The sequence below is a fragment of the Protopterus annectens genome, chromosome 5.part0 (genome assembly GCF_019279795.1).
Source record: "Protopterus annectens isolate FY-2018-M chromosome 5.part0, PAN1.0, whole genome shotgun sequence".
In the NCBI taxonomy this organism is placed as follows: domain Eukaryota; kingdom Metazoa; phylum Chordata; order Ceratodontiformes; family Protopteridae; genus Protopterus; species Protopterus annectens.
The window spans coordinates 1,887,500,851-1,887,521,742 of NC_056735.1; the positions used below are offsets into that span (position 1 = coordinate 1,887,500,851).

At 39.6% G+C, this 20,892-nt stretch overlaps 1 long non-coding RNA gene across 1 annotated transcript in view; it reads right to left on the reverse strand.

Annotated features, from left to right (window-relative positions):
• LOC122801967 overlaps positions 1-20,892 on the reverse strand; it is a 1,870,547-nt gene that overhangs the window by 1,673,300 nt on the left and 176,355 nt on the right. The window lies entirely within an intron of this gene.

The window sequence follows — 20,892 nt, forward strand, 5'->3', positions numbered from 1 at the left end:
TTTAGAATCAATAGGAACTCTGCTTTCTTGACGATTATACTCTTCCAGGAAGCATGGTCATTTTGACCTTAACTTGATCCTATATACAAATGTCCACCACTCCATAATACTTTCATAGTTTCAGATTTTCTAAGAAAAATTTCAGGATAAGGCACACGAATACTTAGCCCTGTACTTTATTAGCCTACATTTGATCCTGTGTAAAATGGACAAACTTTCAACTTATCAAGGTCACCTCACTGACGTTGAACTCCCTTCTGGCGTCTCCACCCTGGGCCAGTAATCAAACAGCCTGAATGTTTACCACTGGCACTGGAGAGGGAATGTTCACTTGGAACAAAAATGGATACACCCAGTAATTCCAGATGCAGCTCTCTACATCAAGCACAATTTCCCTTAAGAGTGCACAGGAAACACGCTCAGTCTGGTGTCTGGATTTCTCTTTCTGCCTCCCTCCAGGTCCCAAATAAGACTCCCCACTGGCATAACTATAGAGCTGAGACCTCAGCCAAGTGTCCAAGCCAAGTTCTCCAGCACCCTCTCTGTGAAACCACGCCTTCTTGCCCCTATTCCAAACAGCTGACACGCACATTTTTTGAGATTTGATTTTCACACACACACACACACACACACACACACACACACACACACACACACACACACACACACACACACACACCCATAGACACTCACACCTGGGAAAGGCTGGCACAGATTTACAAGCTATGCCCCTTCTGCCCAGACTATAAGGTAGTTACGCTACCACCAGATACTACAAAGCCAACTACTCTAAGTCTCTTGCAAGGATACCCGATTATACCAAGTGAAATTAATATTAATACAAATGGTAGGCTGACCAATAGCAATGCTTCCAGGGGCAGCTGTGGCTGTCACCATATATATACAAGTACTCTTAGGGATTAAAATATTCTCTGAAATGTTTAAATATATTTATTGATAAATAAGAAAAGAACATGAAAATGCTAAATATCCATTTACAGTAAACACCAGAGTTTCAATCCCAAGAAATATTAAAATAATACAGACAGATTCAAACAGATACAGAAAAACAGTACTTAACTAGTCACACTAAATTTTCCTGACTGATCTAAATAATTATAATTCCCTGGTTCACGTACTAGGCAAGGCAAGATGAAGTAAGAGGGGTCCTTCTCTGTCAGGTTCCAAAAACAGACTTCCCTGAAATTTCAGTCTCATCTAGTATTAGAAAACATCATTTCAGTGATAAATTATAGAATGACATCACATACATCTGGTCATCTGACTTTTAGTTCCCATGCTACCCCCCTTGGCTAGACGTTGCCAGAATTTAGCACATGCATGCCAATAATACATATACATAGACCCTGATAATATCTGTTGCAGCTTCTGTAAGTCATAAAACAATTTCAAACCTCCATACTTCCACAGCAGCAATTAGTTCATCCTAAAGACATTGCAGAAAGCTTCCTTGTACCACGGTTGCCATATTTCTAAAGGGGCAGGTAGGGACACAAAAAAAACTCTTCATGATAAGTGAATACCAAAAAGTTGACTGGACTGAGATTAACTCCCTTCTCTTCCAGTATCCTTTGTTAAAATATATAAATTTCAACAGTTACAATAAGACATGTATATTTCTTTCTCTCTCTGTCCATCAGGGCACACTGCTGATACATCTTTAACACAAGCAGCTTTACAAATACATTTTCAACACAAGCATCAGTACAAATCAGTTTGATATACAAATGACATACAATTCTTTACAAAATTCCAGCTAGCTGTGATGGCATATGTTACACATCCACTGCCCTACTTATCCTGGCACAACTGGCAATATCTCACATTGTCACATCTCTCCTCTCTGAAGACTCAAGCTAGTCTTTCAAGTGACCAATGAGAAATGTCACATTAGAGGAACGAGCCTGTCTGGGAATACATTAAATCATTCTGCCTTGGCATTGCTGAGCACACTACAGTGCTGCACTGTCATATCATATGCATGCAACCCTAGGCTCCACCATAGTAACTTGGCACTTTGCTGGCTGGCTAGTTGTAAGCCATAGATCCCTCTCAGACTCCTCCTGCCATCCACTGCAAATAGTCAGCACAAGGGCCTCCCTATCATGGTAATGCTTCATCATGTTAACATGGTACAATATGTGCCCCTGCCTAGCAGTTCTACCATGTAGTTAACATCACTGACCTTCCTTACCACTTTGAATGGTCCATCCCAAGCTGCCTGCAGCTTACTGTGTTTGACAGAAATGAAAACCATAACTGCTGTCCCACAGAATACTCTCAGGCTTGAGCATTCCTATCATACCAGACATTTTTCTGCTGCTGGGCTCCTGCAAGGTTCTCCTGAGCCAAGCCCATGAGCTCCCTAAGCCTTGTCCTGAGGTTTAGGACACAGGCCACAACAGACTGCTTGTTGGATTCACACTCACCCTCCCACTCATCATAAATCAAATCTAACGGCCCCCTTACCCTATGCCCAAATAGCAACTCAAAGGGTGAAAAACCTATGGATTCCTGGGATGCATCTCTTTATGCATGCATCAGTTGGGGCAAATATCTGTCCCACTCTCTCTTAAACTGGTCTGTAAATGCCTGTAGCATGGTCTTTAGTATAGAGTTAAACCTCTGCACAAGACCATTTTAGTCTGGGGATGGTATGGGTGTTTTTTAGGTGCTTCACCCAACAGCCCTTCCACAGACAAGCCATCAGGTCTGACATGAAATTGGCACCTCTGTCAGTCAGTATTTCTCTCAGGAAACCTACCCTGCTGAAAATCTCTAACAAAGCATTTGCCACCTTCTCTGTCTCGATGGAGGACAGCGCCACCACTTCAGGGTTTCTAGTAGCATAATCTACTACCACCAGTACCACCAGAATATACTTCTTCCCTGTGGATCTTGGGGTACTCAGAGGCCCCACAATATCCACAGCTACCCTCTGAAAAGGCTCCTCAAGTCACAGGCAAAGGCATCAAAGGAGCCATGACCTTGTCTCCTGCCTTGCCTATTTTTTGGCACTGCTCACGGGTCCTGCAGTACCCTGTTACATCCCTTGCAATCTCAGGCCAGTAAAAGTTCTGCATAATGCATCTCTTGGAACACTTTATGCCCATATGACCTGCAAAAGGAATGTCATGGTCTATGGCTAAAAGTACCAGATGGTAGGCTCAAGGCAGTACCAACTGCTGTATTACCTCATCCTCTAACCCTCCCTCAGGGGTCCACTCTCTATACAGTAATCCTTTGTTTCAGTATACAGACTCCCCTTTTCCTCGAGAATCAGATGCCTCCCTAGCTACCTCCCTCAAGCCACGCAGTGTAGGGTCCGAGAGCCCATCCTGTGTCAACTCTATCTTTGTAACTCTTCCCAGCTCCCCTTCTACAAGAAGTCTGGTATCCCCTGGCAGTGGTGCTTCACTGTCAGCCTGATTACTACCACTCACCTCTGCCCTTGCAGTCACCCTGTCCAAGGGAACACCAGTACCAACCAGCAGCTGTGGCTCACCTTCAGGCTCACTGCTACAGGGTAGCTCCCTCCCTAAAATAGCCACCTCACCAGCTCTTGCTTCAGGTGTGAGGTCTGTCTTGGTCTCCCCCAGGCTACCAGACCCACACACCTGTCTCCAAGCCCAACTGGGTGTAACTGTGTGCATAAAAGGTACTTTATTATCATAATTATTCCCTATCAAAATATCTACAGGGATATCCTCAAACACACCTACTTGCTTGCTTCCTTTTCTACCATCCCAGTCAAGATGTACCCTGGCCAAAAGAGTTTGGAATGGGGTCCCTCCTAAAGCTCTGACTGGAGAGGAATGCCAAGCAAGTACTGCCCCACCTTCACCACTTTAGGCTTTACAATGGTTATGTCAGAGGCTGTGTCTCTCTTAGCAATGGCCTGTTTTTCATCCACTAAGATAGGATATAACCTCTGGTGATAGTTTGGTACCCTGTTGTCTCCAGATAACTTATCACTGCCAAACTGTTATTCCCACTTGCTGGCTCCCTCACCTTTTGTTCCTGACCTTGCCTCCATGGACATCTATATTATACATGGCCCCACTGGTTACATTTAAAACATTTTACTCTTGATCCTGGCCATTTACCTTAACTAGTGTCTTACCCTGTTACTGGTGGACTCTGTTGTGGTGGTTTAGGCTACCCACCATGGGTTCCCTTATATCCATGTGTAGCATTGGGTATCCCCTTCCTGTCCAGTGCCCTGCTTGCTAAGTCAATCCAAAAGTAAGCCAAGTACTACCATGTTGTTTATGAAGCAACTTCACTTTATTAAAGCAATAAAAGCAGTATCATAAGCGCTTTCGAGTAAATCCCTTCATCAGATGATAAAACACTAGTAAAAACATAGTATCTAATATAGTACAACACAGCCGATGAAAATCAATAGTTTACCCTCCTTTTAGCTAGAGTTGGTTTTAAAGGGACATCATAATTTAATCCTGGGGCTTTGTCAGCTCCCAGTCTAAGAATCGATTGCATCTCTTTATATTCATTTTCATTATACAAGTCACCCATTCTTTGACTTCTGTTTACAACACATATATCCATAAAGGCAAATACATGATCACTATGCAATTCTATATGCTTGTACAGTGCATTGTGTTCTTTTCTTAACCTTATATCTGATAGATGCTGAAAAATTCTATCTTTAAGTCTGCAATTTGTTTTTCCTACATAATATGCAGTACACCACCCATGAAACCTATAGTATCGGGTAGGGGTTGGGTAACAGAAAATATTTCTATCTGGTTAGAATGTACTCTCAGACCAATGTTACAAACCTTCCCTAGAATTTTGAAAAATGCTGCTACATTTCTGGAATCATTGGGTGTTTATTTACAAGAGAACTGTGACATTTCCTATATGTTTGTTACTCTAGATGTAAAGAATTTGTTCACTGTCATAGAAACTCAATATGGTATTACTGCCATAGAAGAAATACTGAACAAAAAGATGAATATACATACAGATGAAAGTATACGGTTATGTTTCTTATTAAGGCTAGTATTAGAGAACAATGTTTTTCTTTGTCAAACAAAGTATTATTGCCAGAGACAAGGTATAGCTATGGGTACTCCTTGTGCGAACACATATGCTAACCTAGTCCTGGCATACTGGGAAGATATGGTGATATTTGAGGCAGCACATGATTGGAAAGACAAACTTGTCTTACAATAGATTTGTGAACAATGTTTTCTTTTTGTGTGAGGCACCACATCAGAATTAACATCCTTTGTTAAGTATCTAGAGTCTACTGCCAACTTCTTCAGATTTTCATTGAATTATTCTAGCTTAGTTATTGAAAACCTGGATGTTAGTATTATTAAGAAAGAAAATAGGGAGGTAGAGACCTCACTATACATGAAGCATTGTTGGACCAACAGCATGCTTAGATTTGATAGCATGCACCCTAGACATGTATTCCAACACATAGTCAAGGGACAAGTCTGTAGAATATCCAGACTGTGCACGAATGAAAATTCCTTCATACACGAATTGGACTCTTAAAGAATAGTTTTCAAGCACGAGGTTATAGTAAAAATTTATTGAAAAAGTAAATGGACAACAGCAGTCTCTACAGAAAACAAAGTAAAAAACCATGGTTACACAGAGGTAAAAAATGGCTTAATGAGGTAGATGCAAAGGTTCAAAAAGCTAATGATGATTTGAAAATAAGTTTAACATACAGTAATGATATAGGTGGTATATGTAATATAATTAGAGACAACTGGAGAATTATTTTAACAGATGAGAATATAACTAGAGTTGTAGGGACACAACCTAGATTTATTTTTAAAAGAAATAAAATTTTGAAAGATATTTTGTGTCAAGAACCTATGCATTTTAAAAATTCAGGCAATAAGAAGGGAACTTATCCATGCCTACATTGTAAAACCTGTCAGCACATTTTACAAGGGAACTGTTTTATACACCCCAGGACCAACAAGAATTACTTTCTGAGTATGTATGCTGACTGTAACATGCAAAATGTTGTCTATATTGTGAACTGTCAACAGTGTACTGCATATTATGTAGGAAAAACAAATTGCAGACTTAAAGATATAATTTTTAAGCATCTATCGGATATAAGGTTAAGAAAATAACACAATGCACTGTACCAGCATATAGAATTGCATAGTGATCATGTATTTGCCTTTTTGGCTATATGTGTTGTAAACAGAAGTCAAACAATGGGTGACTTGTATAATGAAACTGAATATAAAGAGATGCAATGGATTCTTAGACTTGGAGCTGACAAAGCCCCAGGATTAAATGATGTTGTCCCTTTAAAACCAGCTCTAGCAAAAAGGAGGGTAAACTATTGAATTTCATTGGCTGTGTTGTACTTTATTAGATACTATGTTTTTACTCGTGTTTTATCATCTGATGAAGGGATTTACCCGAAAGCGCTTATGATACTGCTTTTATTGTTTTAATAAAGTGAAGTTGCTTCATACACAGCGTGGTAGTACTTGCCTTACTTTTGGATTTACTATTTGGATTCTTTGGCACTACTTTCAGTGGAAGGAGTTTTTGTTCTTTACTCTGCTTGCTAAGTACAGATCCCCTTTTTCCCCAGCTCATCTGAAGAGTTACACTCTCGGTCTGCCAACCAGATTTTCATGTCCTCAGGCAAACTGCTAAGGGCTTCTTCCTTCACAAAAGGCCTGCCAGCCCTTCATAAGTGGTGACCTGACACTCACTCACCCACCTATGAAAATAACTGCTTAACTCAGCAATATAATCACATACACTTTCATCTGCCTTGTTTCTATGCTTACAAAACTTTTTTCTCTGTAAGCTTCAGCTGTTAACTTAAAGCATTCAAGTAAACATTTCTTTACTTTATTATAGTTTAAACAATGGTCGACCATGGTGGTGCAGTGGTTAGCATTGTTGCCTCACAGCAAGAGGTTCTCCGGTTTGATTCTCGGCTGGGGCTCCTTTTGCGCAGAGTCTGCATGTACTCCCTACGGTCAAGTGAGTTTTAAAAACGTGTGTGTGTGTGTGTGTGTGTGTGTGTGTGTGTGTGTGTGTGTGTGTGTGTGTGTGTGTGTGTGCACATGACTTCTGTGAAGGTTGGGCACCGGGCTGGCAACTCAACACTGTAAAAACACCACTGCCAATCAATCTGAGGACTGGTGATCCACTGTGGTGATCTCTGTCTGGGAAAACCTGAAAGACATTACAGTTTAAACAATCAATATCAAAGAGTTTAGAAACATCAGTTACAGCTCTACCATGGAGTAAGGGGGTCAGGAACCATACCCAGAGTCCTCGGTTAATATTATACTGTTTACATACCCTTTAAAATATATGAATAAAACTATCAAAATTATCACCGTCTGTAAATTGTAGAAGAAATTTACTGACCTTTATTCCTTCTGTGGTTTGGTTATTCCCTTCCCCATTACCTCCATGACCCTGGCGAAGAGTCAGCATTTCCTTCTCATGTTGATGCTGCTTCTCATTTTCTTCAGCCTCTAAACACCACAGTCACTCTGTTGATTCTACTTTGACCTCCAAGTGCTGCAGTCTCTCTGCTGATTCTAATTCCAAATGTTTGGCCTCCAGTTCAAGTCTCTAACTCCAGATGGATTTTTAAGTCCTCTGAGGAAAAGGTGAACTGTTCTGTTTCTGAGGGCTGTACATCCCCATCACCAAACTGGATGTCCTCCTGGTTGCTGGTCTGAGTTGTTACTAAGGCTGAAATAATTTCCTTTTCAGTCAAGTTGGCATACACCAGTTCTTTGGCTTCACACATCTTGGCCAACTGGTTATTTGTCAGCTTGCCATAATCCTCTGCTGACATCTTTACCTGCTTTCCCCTGACTAAACTAAATGAACAAAAAATAAATAAAAATGAAACTCTGTATGTTTACCTTGTGGCTGCAGAGAATACAAACACCTTTAGTGACAATTGCTTACAGGCTACAGAAGTTCAATCAATATCCACGTCACTCCTCACCAATATGTGATGTCCCCACCCTGGGCCAGTAATCAAGAAGCCTGAACTCACACAATTTCCCTTAAGAGCACACAGGAAACACACTCAGTAAAGTATCTGGATTTCTCTATCTGTCTCCCTCCAGGTCCCCAGTAAGACTCCCCACTGGCAAGCTGTAGAAGAGACCTCAGCCAAGTGTCCAAGCCAAGTTCCCCAGCACCCTCTCTGTGAAACCAGTGCTTCATGTCCCTGCTACAAACAGCTGACACACACTCTGAGATTTGATTTTTATACACACAGACACACGCACACACACACACACACACACACACACACACACACACACACACACACACACACCTGGGAAAGGCTAGCACAGATTTACTAGCTATGCCCCCTTTTGCCCAGACTATAAGATAGTTACACTGCCACCAGACACTCCAAAGGCAGATACTCTAAGGCTCTTGCAAAGGTACCCAATTATACTGAGTGAAATTAATTATAATACAAATGGTAGTTTGAACAACAGCAAGGCTTCCAGGAGTGGCCAAAGCTGTGACCAAATATATACAAGTACTCTCAGAGACTAAAATATTCTTTAAAAGACCAGCCACAATGAAAAACTTAAATATATTTAATAATAAATAAGAAAAAAACAAGAAAATACTAAATATCTATTTACAGCAAACACCAGAGTTTTAGCCACAGGAAATATTAAACTAACACAGACAAATAGATTCACACAGATACATAAAAAAAGAAGTTATGTACTCACCATAACGTTCCATGTGAGTTGTTCATCTCGCCTTCATTCTTACAGATGGATTTGGGGCCGATCCTCAGCTCCAAGTCAGCCTACTGCAAAGCTTGAGGTCTTCAGACAGTGCAAGGCCAAGTCCCTATCCCATGATGCACCTAGAGTTACCTCAGATCTTGTTTGCTGCATCTAATAATACCATGTGCCATTTTATAACTCTTTAGGAGAAAACCCATAGAAAGACTGAGCAACCATGATAAAACTTGTATCTCCGTCCTCAAAAAATCCTGGAGAGGGAAGAAGGGTGGGAAGTAAGAATGAAGGCAAGATGAACAACTCACACAGAACATTATGGTGAGTACATAACTTCTTTATGTGAAGTTGTTCTACCTCACCGTTCATTCTTACAGATGGGTAGCGTCCCAAGCACCATCTATCTCGGATGGCTCATGGGAGTATGTTTTTCAGGACAGTAGAACCAAAAGAGGCCCTGTCAACTTTGTAATGAGTGACAAAGGTATGAGGTCTTGGCCAAGTGGCTGCTGCACAAATGTTGTCTATAGGAAGCCTAGCAGAAAAGGCAGAAAATGTGGACACTGCTCTGGTAGAATGAGCCTTAATTTTGTGTTGTAAAAGTACATTAGCAGCTGAATAAGTGATGGTGATACAATCAAATAACCATGTAGATAGTGTTGTTTTTGCCACTGGCATACCTTTTCTGGAATCTGAAAAGGAAATGAAAAGAGGTTCTCATTTTCTGAACTCTTGTTCTATCCAGGTAAAACCTGAGCTGTCTATGAACATCAAGTTTGTGTAGCATATACTCTAATGGTAATGACTGGCTCCCAGCCGGAAGTGCAGATGATCCCTGGATGGTCTGGCCATGTTTATATGGTAGTATGCATCCTGTAGATTTATCGAGCACATCCAATTGTCTTTCCTTAAGAAGGGAAGTATCGACTGAAGTATGACCATCCAGAACCTCTCTTTTTTGACAAATCTGTTTAGTCTGCTGAGGTCCAAAATAGGTCTCCAGTCCCCTGTCTTTTTTGGAACTAAAAAGAATCTTGAGTAAGTTCCGGATCCTGTCTGGTCTGCTGGGACTGGTTGGATGACTCTTTCTTAGCAACGTTTGGAACTCTACTGTTGCTTGTTCCTTGTAACTGAGTGAAACGTCTGGGATTTTTGTTGTCAATGGAGGGGGAGTGGCAAAAGGAATGAATTATCCTCTAGAAACTATACTTTGTACCCAGCTGTCATTTGTTATTTTGAGCCAGGTGTCTGTATACAAAGATAACTGACCCCCGACTGTCGCCAGAGCAGGACAGTCAGGCCTCCTTTCAGGAGTGCTGGTACGGCTTCCCAAAGAACTGGTCTCTGTAGACCTGGTTTTGTGAACCCCCCTCTGCCGCAAGGGCAGTGTCTTCCATTATTGCCCCCTCCTCTGCCCCTGAAGGGGGGTAGGGGTGGAAAAACAGACTCCGACAGCAGACAGAGTCTTTCCTTCCTGCTCACACCTGCTCAAAGTTTCCTTAACTCTTGGCCCAAAAAGGGATGAGCAATCAAAAGGGGTGTTGACAAAGGATGAAGGGCTCCGTGAAGGAACACAAGTGCATCCAGGAATGTCTTCTGAGAGCAATTTCTGTACCCGCTGCCCTACTCATTCCATCAGCTGCATATGAAATGAGACACATGGACGAGTTCACTATGGAACTGAGGGTAGCAAGCTGGGAGGCGACTTTGTCTGAAGCTCCTGCGGCTACTGTACCCTGAAGAGCATCTCCAAGCTCTTTTAGGAGATCTTTTTGTAGTCTTGAAAAATGTGAGAGATAGTTCAGTGAACGTGTGGCAAAAGTTGCTGAACTGTATGTGCGTTTCCCATATCTATCCATGATCCTAGAGTCTCTGTTAGGAGGATGGATAGAGAAAGAAATTTCTGACATCTCCTATCAACTGGTACTCCCTTGGTGAGGAAAGACTTATCCTGAGAGGCAAAAATAAATTTATTGGGCCTCCTAGGGACAGGCTCCATGGTGTCCGGAGACTCCCATGCCCTTCATGAGACCAGCTCTATGAGCTCATCGAAGGGTGGAGACACCCAAGAGGTGGAGGGTTGAGACCCAAAAGCCTTCAGGAGAACTGACTCATCTTCAGTAGAGTTGGTGAACTTCCAGCCACCCCTCTGCCTGAGGATTTCTAATATCTCAGCAAATGAGATATCTTCAGAGGGGGACTGTGGAGACACTTCTGGTTCACCTAAGTCAGTATCAGATGTGAGAGACTCCTGTGGGGAGTCTAGGTGCTTCCTCTTACAAATTCTCTTCCTGGGAACCTCATCACTGGGAACATCTGGTGAGGTCTCGGAAGAGCAGGGGCCATCCAGTGGGGCTTCATGAGGCTCAGGGTCTCTACGCTTAGAAAGGATATGTGAAGCAAAAGTGGACAGAGGCGCTTTTGGGGAGGATGTAGTTGGACCTGAAGTTGTAGATGTCTTGGGGGACATCACTCTCCTCATGGCTTCAAAGGCACCTCTGCTCCAATGAGAAGGGACTGCTGGATCCAAAGAAACCACCGATCCCCTCGGCGCCGGCACAGTGGGCTCTGAACAAGAGGTAGGAGCCAAACTCATCCGAGCCAACCCCCCGAGAGGCAAAGTTGGAACTGGCAGGTCAGTCCGACTATCCTCCCCGGACCTGACCGGAGAGTGTTGGCTCCTAGACTCCTCAATAGGTGCCGAGGAAGTCCGAGTAAACGGAACTGATGGCACTGGAACAGACATCGGCTCCGAAGGCTCAACAATCATCAGGTCTGACTCCTCCAGCTCCGAAGGACAGTATGCCTGGGAGGAGGACAAAACATCGATGGCATTACAGTTTTAGGCTCCAAAACTACTTGAGTCAGAGCAGACAAAAATTTAGTAAACGCCGGTGCATGTAGCAACTTCTGCACCACACGATCCACATCCAAATCAGGCTAATCGAGGACTGAGATGAATGAATGGATGGAGGCACTGACTGAAGAATGGGTGACTTTAATACTTTGGATACTGGTTCCAGGACTGGGGCTGGCTCCGAAAAGACCGGACGCTCGACTCTGAAGGCTGTAGAGCCAACGTCGATTTTTTTTTTTTGGTTTTGTCACATGAGAAGTCGTCTTAGAAGACTTTGAAGACTGGCTAGATTTGTCCTGGAAATTCAAAGCTTCCTGGAATGAAGATTTTAGAAGTCCTCTGTCTATAGGTTTTCTTTTTCTCTCATGAAGGACTCTAGAGGAAAAAGAATGGCAAATGGAGCAGCTTTCTTGCAAGTGCAAGGCTCCAAGACAATACACACAATTAATGTGACTATCTGTTACAGACATCTTTTGTCCACATTTTGGACACTTCTTAAAGACAGACTTAGGATGCTTGTCTTTCTCCTGATCAGCCATATTAAAGACTACAGTATCAAAAAAATCTACTATACAATATCAGACTGTAGTTTTAAGAGAATATATACAAATTTAGAAAGTTAGGCTACAGTAATAAGCCCTAGAAAACAATTGGGCTGTATAACTATTCAAAGCACTCACACACTGTCTAAAGTTTAACAATCCTATTTAAACTACAAAGCTATATTATAAAGGCACACCAAGAAGGGAAGGGATATTAAAGGCCTATAAAAAATGAAGGCAAAAAAGAACAGAAATATAGTATTAATAACCTATCAAAGATATAACTACCAAAAGCTATGAACAACTATCACTAACTATAAATGGAATAAAAAGTTTTAGAAAGGTTTTATACAAAAAAAGCTATACTGGCCCAAGCTGTGCTAGGAACCCTCCGATCTATTGCCTCAGCAAACTAGATCTGGGGTAACTCTAGGTGCATCATGGGATAGGGACTTGGCATCGAGCTGTCTGAAGATCTCAAGCTTTGTAGTAGGCTGACTCGGAGCCGAGGCTCAGCTCCGAACCCATCTGTAAGAATGAACGGTGAGATAGAACAACTTCACATCAGTAATTAACTATATCACTATATTTTCCTGACTAATATAAAGAATTACTATTCCCTGATTCACTTACTAGAGCAAGGCAAGATGAAGTAGATGAGAGGTCCTTCTCTGCCAGGTTCCAAAAACAGATTGCCATGAGAGTTCAGTCTCATCTAGTATTAGAAAACATCATTCCAGTGATGCATTACAGAATGACATCAGATACATCTGGTCATCTGACTTCTGGTTCCCATGTTACCCCCCCCTCCCTTGGCTAGAAGCTGCCAGGATTTAGCACATACTACCCAAAAATACACACACATATGGAGCTTGCTAAGATCTGTTGCAGCTTCTGAAAGTCATAAAACAATTTCAAATCTCCACCCTTCCAAAGTAGAAATTAGTTTACCCCAAAGACAATACAGAAAGCTTCTTAGTACAGACTTTTTGTCTCTGGCTGCATTGAGAACTTTAAGATATAATCTTTATGGCTTAAGCCAGGTAATTTAATTTCAAACTATTTTCAAAGTTGGCTGGACTAAGATTAACCCTTTCTCTTCCAGTATCCTTCACTGCAATATATACATTTCAACAGTTACAATAAGACATGTATATTTCTTCCTCTGTCAAGCAGGACATACTGTTGGTACATTTTTAACACAAGCAGATTTACAAATACATTTTCAACACAAGCATCTGTACATATCAGTTTGATAGACAAATGATATATAATTCTTTACAAAATTTCAGCTAGCTGTGCTGGCATACATTACACATTCACTCCCCTACTTCTGTTGACAGAGCTGGCAATACCTCACATCGTCATATCCCTAATTACCATTTTCTACAGGAGATCATTGCTTGTGCGATTTTAGCTTGTGCACTGGCAATGGATCCACTTGCATGTGCATTTTTCTTTTCTCCACAGTTGTGCAATGTTGTTAGTATATATAAGTAAATGGGTGAAGGGGTCTTGAAAGTATGGGGGGGCTACTCTGCAACCTCCACCATTTTGTTTCCTGTTTCATTGACTTGAAGCTTCAACTAGCATATTTTATCAGGTTCAAGCTTCAGGGAATTGGAACTTGAAAGATGAAGAAACTTACAATTAAATGACAACAACTCAAAAGTGTATGTACCAGTATGCACTTGTCAAAACTCTGTTCATACTAAAATATTTATAATGACAGAAAAAAATAATTTTAGGAAATAAATATAATTTTTGGGTCAGATATCATGATTATCATATTGACTGAGCTGGTTAAAAATCATATGTGTGATGCTTGCTGTGAACCAAATGGAACAAAAGGAAACAGTCGAGTGAACGGGGAGGTCAACTGTTGCTTTCAACAATACAACTTTTCTCTGAAATGCTCTGAATTTTACAGAAAATGTTTCATGAAATATGTCATGACACTGCTTCAGACACTCAAAACTATGTACATGTCAAAAGCTTCATTTCACATAATCTATATAATTACATGTGTCTATATTTAGGGATTTTAATATATTCAGTTACCAAAAAAGGTCATATTCTGGAGAAATACGGATGATTTTCACTTTTGATATAATGCCAGTTGAATATTTATGTCCTGGATAAGTACTGCATCCCCACCCTGGAGGAGTCATATACCCACTCACTATAAAAATCAAATATAATGCATCTAGAAGTAATGCCACATGGACAAGCTTGTGCAACCCTCCATTTAGCACCTTAACTCAAGAGGTGATATCTAAAACACACTGACAATTTATAGAAAAAGTTCCCAAAATCTATAACTGGATATTCGCTGTGAAATCTAGTTAAGTTTTGCTTGTATGTGTAGAGATAATTGAACAGTTGACACAATTTCAAGTGGATAACAAAACTGCAAAATGGATACTGGGAAATTTTATTAATAAAATAAAAGTAAAAATGTTGAATGTCGAGATACGGATAGTGTCTTCATTTATTTTATGAAATACCATAAAACAATTCTTTCATCAACTTTTCCAAACAGGCATTTCCCCTTACTTAATCTCTGAAAGAATACACCATCTTTGACTACAAAGAAGTCACATTAACTACAAATACAAGTTGCATTTTTTTCTACAAAGTATTTTGGCTTTCACATTTTCCCTACTACAAGCACTTTCTTTCTAGTTATACTTATGATATTTAGTACACAACTGAGAAAATAAATTGAGCTTGATCAGTTAAAAACTTCAACCATACAAAATAAGAAACCACACAAGAAGCAAAAAAAAGTTTATTTCATAACTGGTGTCTCAGCAGCACTACCTTGACCACACACACACACACACACACACACACACACACACACACACACACACAAGAAGCATGAATTAACATCAGTGCATTTCTTGCGAATTCTCAATTACACTCCATTAACCTCCATCTCAGTGATCATTTCTGTACTTGTAAATGCAATATCATGATAGGTAACAAAGTATGTATATAAGTATGCAAGAAACAAACAACTGACTTAACATAGTGTATATGTACAAAACTAGTCACAATCATAGTCACAGAGGCAACTCAAATATTGTGCAGGGACACATGAAGGGTATTCTGTAAAGATATGCTGTTTTTATAGGCATAGGAAGTCTGCCCGAACATTATATACAAGTAAAACCGGATTGTATGCCACTGTTAAATACTCCCTGAAAAATAGACAATAGTTTTCAGGAGTAAAGTAGATCACACACCGAATCAACTAGAAAGCTTAGGTGTAACTAGGAAGTAATTAAAACCAATAGAATGAGTGACTTATATGGTCACTGTCATAAAGAAAGGCAGGATTCACAGTTGTTTTGTTCCATAATACCAGAATAGAGTAATTAAAATAGAACAACATTACCCACTGCTTACAGTTGGGAAAGTATGATCTCACTATGCTAAATGATACATTATTCTCAGTACTACATTTAAATCAGGGTTTCTTGCATATAAGGCTGGACAAAGCAAGCTCTAAACTGTGTACATTTATCACACCATTAGTAAGGTATAAACTACTTACAATTTTGTTTGATATTTTTTCAGTAGCGCTTGGAAGATGTAAACATTAACAGAAGTAATGTTCTACCATAACACTGGATTTTTATTAATCCTAGTCCATCCACTTTGAATGTTGGGATGTATGCTATCAGGCAGATCTGATCCAGCAACTAATCACCTCTTCAGGCACTCAAGTTCCTTCCCAACTCCCATCATGCACCTTTCTACTGAGTTTCTGCAGAATGAGTCAGCTACCTAATGCTTAGAAAAGAGATCATGACAATATGTAAGGATTGCAGCAAAAAAGGATAGGCTTAAAAGTAGGTCTAGTAGGTATGCCCGGTTAAAGGAAATGTGACAACTATGTGACAGTTTAGAAGGGGGGGGGGGTTGTCATAGTGTATAGAATAGGGGATAACAAAGATCTGTTTTTATAGTAAATACATATCTTCTGTATCTTATATTATCCTGTCTGTCCACTTTGAATGTTAGGACAGGTTCTCAAGCTTTTTTTTTTTTTATTTCATGGGAGGAATCATGATGGGATACCATTGAGAATGGCAACCCCAAAAGAGGACTTAGATCTGGAAATGATGTCCAGTTTATGTTGTTTTCAGAAGGTATGCAACACTGTCCAATTTGCTGCCACTGTGAGGATATCAGTGATTGAATAATTGTTGAAGATGCCCATAGAAATTACCATGGATCTTGTGGAAAAAGCCTTTGGCTTTGCAGTTAAGGTATTGTTTTTGGAAGGATTTGTTACACAGTATGAAAGCCATCTATATAAGGTTATTCCAGAAATTCTGAGCCCCAGCCTACAGGGCACATAAAATCAAAGGATTGAGTGTCCATCCTGATTGATTTGGTTTAGTGTAAGGAAAAATTTAACTCTCTGTGAACATCCAAGATGTAAAGCAAGTACTCCCATTTGTTGGAACAGTTGGAACAATACTGGGATGTGAATGGTTTAATAGAAAATCTTGAGGCAATTGTGGACATGAAAGATTCATTTCTTCTAAGTAATACTCTTACTTTGTGAATAGTCTGATATAGAGGTAAGAAATCTGGGGCACGTAACTCCAAAATTCTTCCAAAATCCTTCTAGCAGAAGTGATAGCTTCCAGAAGGAATGTCTTTCAAGAAATAAACTTCAGATCACCAGAAAAAGTTGGCGCAAATGGGGTGTAAACCAATGCCTGCAGCATAATATTTAGGTGCCACAGGATGTGGAATCTTCAGTGGGCGAAAGAGGGGAAATGTTCCCTAAGAAACACTTTGCAGACTTTCTAAGCTGTCATATAAGAAGAAGAATGAAAACCTATGTGAATGTCTGAGATGGTAACTAATTGGCTCTTTAAATGGTAGAATAACTGGATCAAAAATCAAAAAAGAATGAAAGGAAATGTAAAACCAACATAATCAGAGTGGGGAAGGGATAGAAGAGATGAAGTGAAGCCAAGATAGAAAACTTTTCCTTTTGTTCTTATACATTTTTGCACATAGATCCTTGTAAGGATGAGGGAATTTGCATAACTCTATGGGAATAAACAGGATTTGTGACCATCACTGGAACTGGTTGAACCATGCAGTTAACGTGAAGGAGCAAATGTCCGGTTGAGGCTTATCAGACAAGTACGCTAGGAAATCTGGTTTTGGATCCAGAAGCTAAGTGCTTCTTGAGGTGAGGCTATAGCAAAGGGAATCAAATTTGTCTGTGCCAGAATGGGACTACAGGATTATTGAGGCCTTACACATAGAAGCTTTCTGGAGGAATTTTATCATTAATGGAAAGGGTAGAAAGACCAGGGAAGCCCATATGACCTCTGACAAACCACTACATCCCTTGGAGATTGACCCCATGGAGAGATGAAGACAAATTAGTTGCTGCTTGCTACATTTGGTGTTGGAAGGGGATTCAAACAGACTGCAGCAATGTAGGCTGCAGCTGAACCTGTCCTCAAGGTACTTGTCTGTCCTTTATACAAGTATTTGAAGTTTCTTCATATAGTAAAATTACATTGCATTCTTTTCCTACCATGAAATTTGAACCTATGGTTTTAATGACACATAATATTTATGCTTCGCTCTTTTCTTGCATGGAATTTGAACTTTTGACTTTACTGTCACTTTTAAAGTGCAACACTGACTTTACATTCTAAAGTCTGTAAATTAGCAATACATCATTTAATATCTGTGAATGTTTTTCTGTCTCTGTATCTATCAAGATATTCTTTATGCACTGCAACACTTTACTACCATAATTCAAGGGTCATAATAATATCTGCTAAACAAAACAATAACACAAATTATTAATTTGCCAGATTTGTAATTGTAAGTCCTTTATTCTGCAAATTACCTTGACTGTCATTTTTGGTACACCATACACAACAGGTGCTTCCGGAATGGTAAATATGTATACCAATTTTAAATCAAGTACTAGCCTGAAACTGTTACCTGTTTTTTCTAACTGACCATTTCCAGTCTGTATGCTTTACTGAGTTTAAGATACTGTTTCTGAAAATGTGGTAACTTGACTGCCTGCATTTCAGCTTTGGCAACTGAACCAGAATTTGTTTTTATCTTTAAGCCATGAATCTGTGTGTTCCTGTCATAACCAATTCTTCAAATTTTGTACATTTGCACAATCTAGGGCACACAAATTCTTACAAGTGTCATCTGTGTACACTAATGCAAATTCAACAGCATTTTTATTTTTCCATAAAACCTTTGTTACTAAAGTCTAAAACAACATATAACTCTGATGACATGTCCATACCCAGTGTGGGGCTATTATATTCAGAACTGTTCACTGCTGTAACATTTGACCCTTCAAATCCAGACATAGCTGTCCCCTAGTAGAGGTCCATTTGTAACTGAAATTGATGTCTGTATTAAATCAGTACATTATTTGATAATTTCTTTTCAGTAAATAATGAAATCTTGTTATTTTTATCAACCTTAAACAATGACAGATAAATACTCTGGCTTGGTTCCGGACTGCCACAGCCTTTATAGATGAGCTGAAAATCCTTTTTTATAGAACTAGCAACAACACGTACTTGAGCTATTGTATGCATTTCTTCTTTATTTTACCTTAAAGTCTGTATATCATTTATGCTGTTGCTTAAAAAACTAATCAAAATCTGCACCATGATCCCTCTTATCTCCCCTCGGTGCAATATTTGCACTGACTTCTGAAAACAATGAACTAGAATTTATTACTTTCTGAACATCTGTATTAGACAGAATGTGAACTTGACAGATCGCAAATGTAATCTTTTTTGATCTGGAAATCTGCATGTTACTTACACTGAGGAGAGGATTCAAGAAACTCCTTGAAGGGTTCATGTAGAGCCTGCATGGAGTGTTTCCATGTACACAAAGTTGTGCCACTCAATGTATATTAATTAAGTGCAGTGTGCTTAAACAAGACTATGTGGCATGCAATAGTTATTACAGCTGTGAAACCTCTTCAGGAATGCGGACAGCATTTCCATGTAAGGTTGCTGTCTGCAGCATGACAATCATACCTCTCAACTTCTTACAGAAAGAAATCTGAACAAAGCTATAAATAATAGAGTGGCAAAGGGCCAAAAATAAGGCAATGTTTAAATGTTATTACTTTCTGACCATCTGTATTTGACAGAATGTGAACTTGACAGATTGCAAATGTAATCTTTTTTTTATCTGGAAATCTGCATGTTACTTACACTGAGGAGAGGATTCAAGAAACTCCTTGAAGGGTTCATGTAGAGACTGCATGGAGTGTTTCCATGTACCCAAAGTTGTGCCACTCAATGCATATTAATTAAGCACAGTGTGCTTAAGCAAGACTATGAGGCATGCAACAGTTATTACAGTTGTGAAACCTCTTCAGGAATGCGGACAGCATTTCCGTGTAAGGTTGCTGTCTGCAGCATGACAATCATTCCTCTCAACTTCTTACAGAAAGAAATCTGAACAAAGCTATAAATAATGGAGTGATAAAGGGCCAAAAATAAGGCAATGTTTAAATACCGCCCCTACAACCATAAAACATTGACAGAATAACAGGTTTTGCAGTAGCATGAATGTTCAGAAAGGAATGAAATCTGAATCTCAAATGTCTGTCATTATTTTCTGAATTAAATCCCCAATGATTTGCCAAAATCCAACACATTTTATGAGAAAAAGACCAAAAATATGAAGCACAAATCTGGACATTCTGTGAAAATCTGTACAGTTGAGAAGTATGATGGCAATAGCTTTCCCTTGTTCAAAATTTGGCAGGGTCCCAAACACATTTAAATAAGGAAAAATCATATAAGGGACCTTGTCATAGATATGTCATGCTGCATTTATTAATTTCACATATTTTATTGTTTTTCATTTTTGCCTTTTTTTTTTTTACACGTTTGTGGGATGCTGCATTTTATTTTGCCTCTTTTACACGTTTGCATAATGCTTAGCTCATTTGCACAAGTGGACCACCCATGTATCACACATGAACCAGACAGCCAATAAAAGAAACTGGATACATTCAATTAATACCACTGTGGGCATTGTGCAAACTTTGTAAGCAAGGCTGCGCTGCACTAACACTGTTAAGTTAACAATGAATACTAATCTAGAGGATGTCATGTAACTATGGCAAGTCTAGGTCTGGAGTGCAAATGGTTCTGGGTTCTAGTACAGGGAAGGCAAACTTTTCTTTTACTGTGTTGATACTGCAGATTTTACAAATCTAGTGTAACACGGACAAGTGTTTTCTCAACCTTTAAAAGATATTTTGGTACATAATAAATTTAAATATCCCACTGAGACATTGCACTATAGGACCATGCAGAGACAAGGAACTTCACCCTGTGGTCATTGCAATGTATGTCATTATATTGTTGCAACTTTTAAGTATATAAATGGCCATGTATTTGAGGTTAAAAATATATATAGCTGTAATACTGAAGGTTATTATTTATGCGTTGAAATGTCCGTGTAACCTTGTATATATAGGAGAAAGTACAAGGAAGTTTAAAACTAGACTGCAGGAGCATGCCAGGAATATTATAAATAATAAAGAAGATAGCACTGTTGCTAAACATTTTATGCTAGCTCACAATTCTAGTCCAAATGGGTTACAAGCCACTATCTTAGAACATATTATGAAGGATGTATTTTCTGATGATTTGTATAA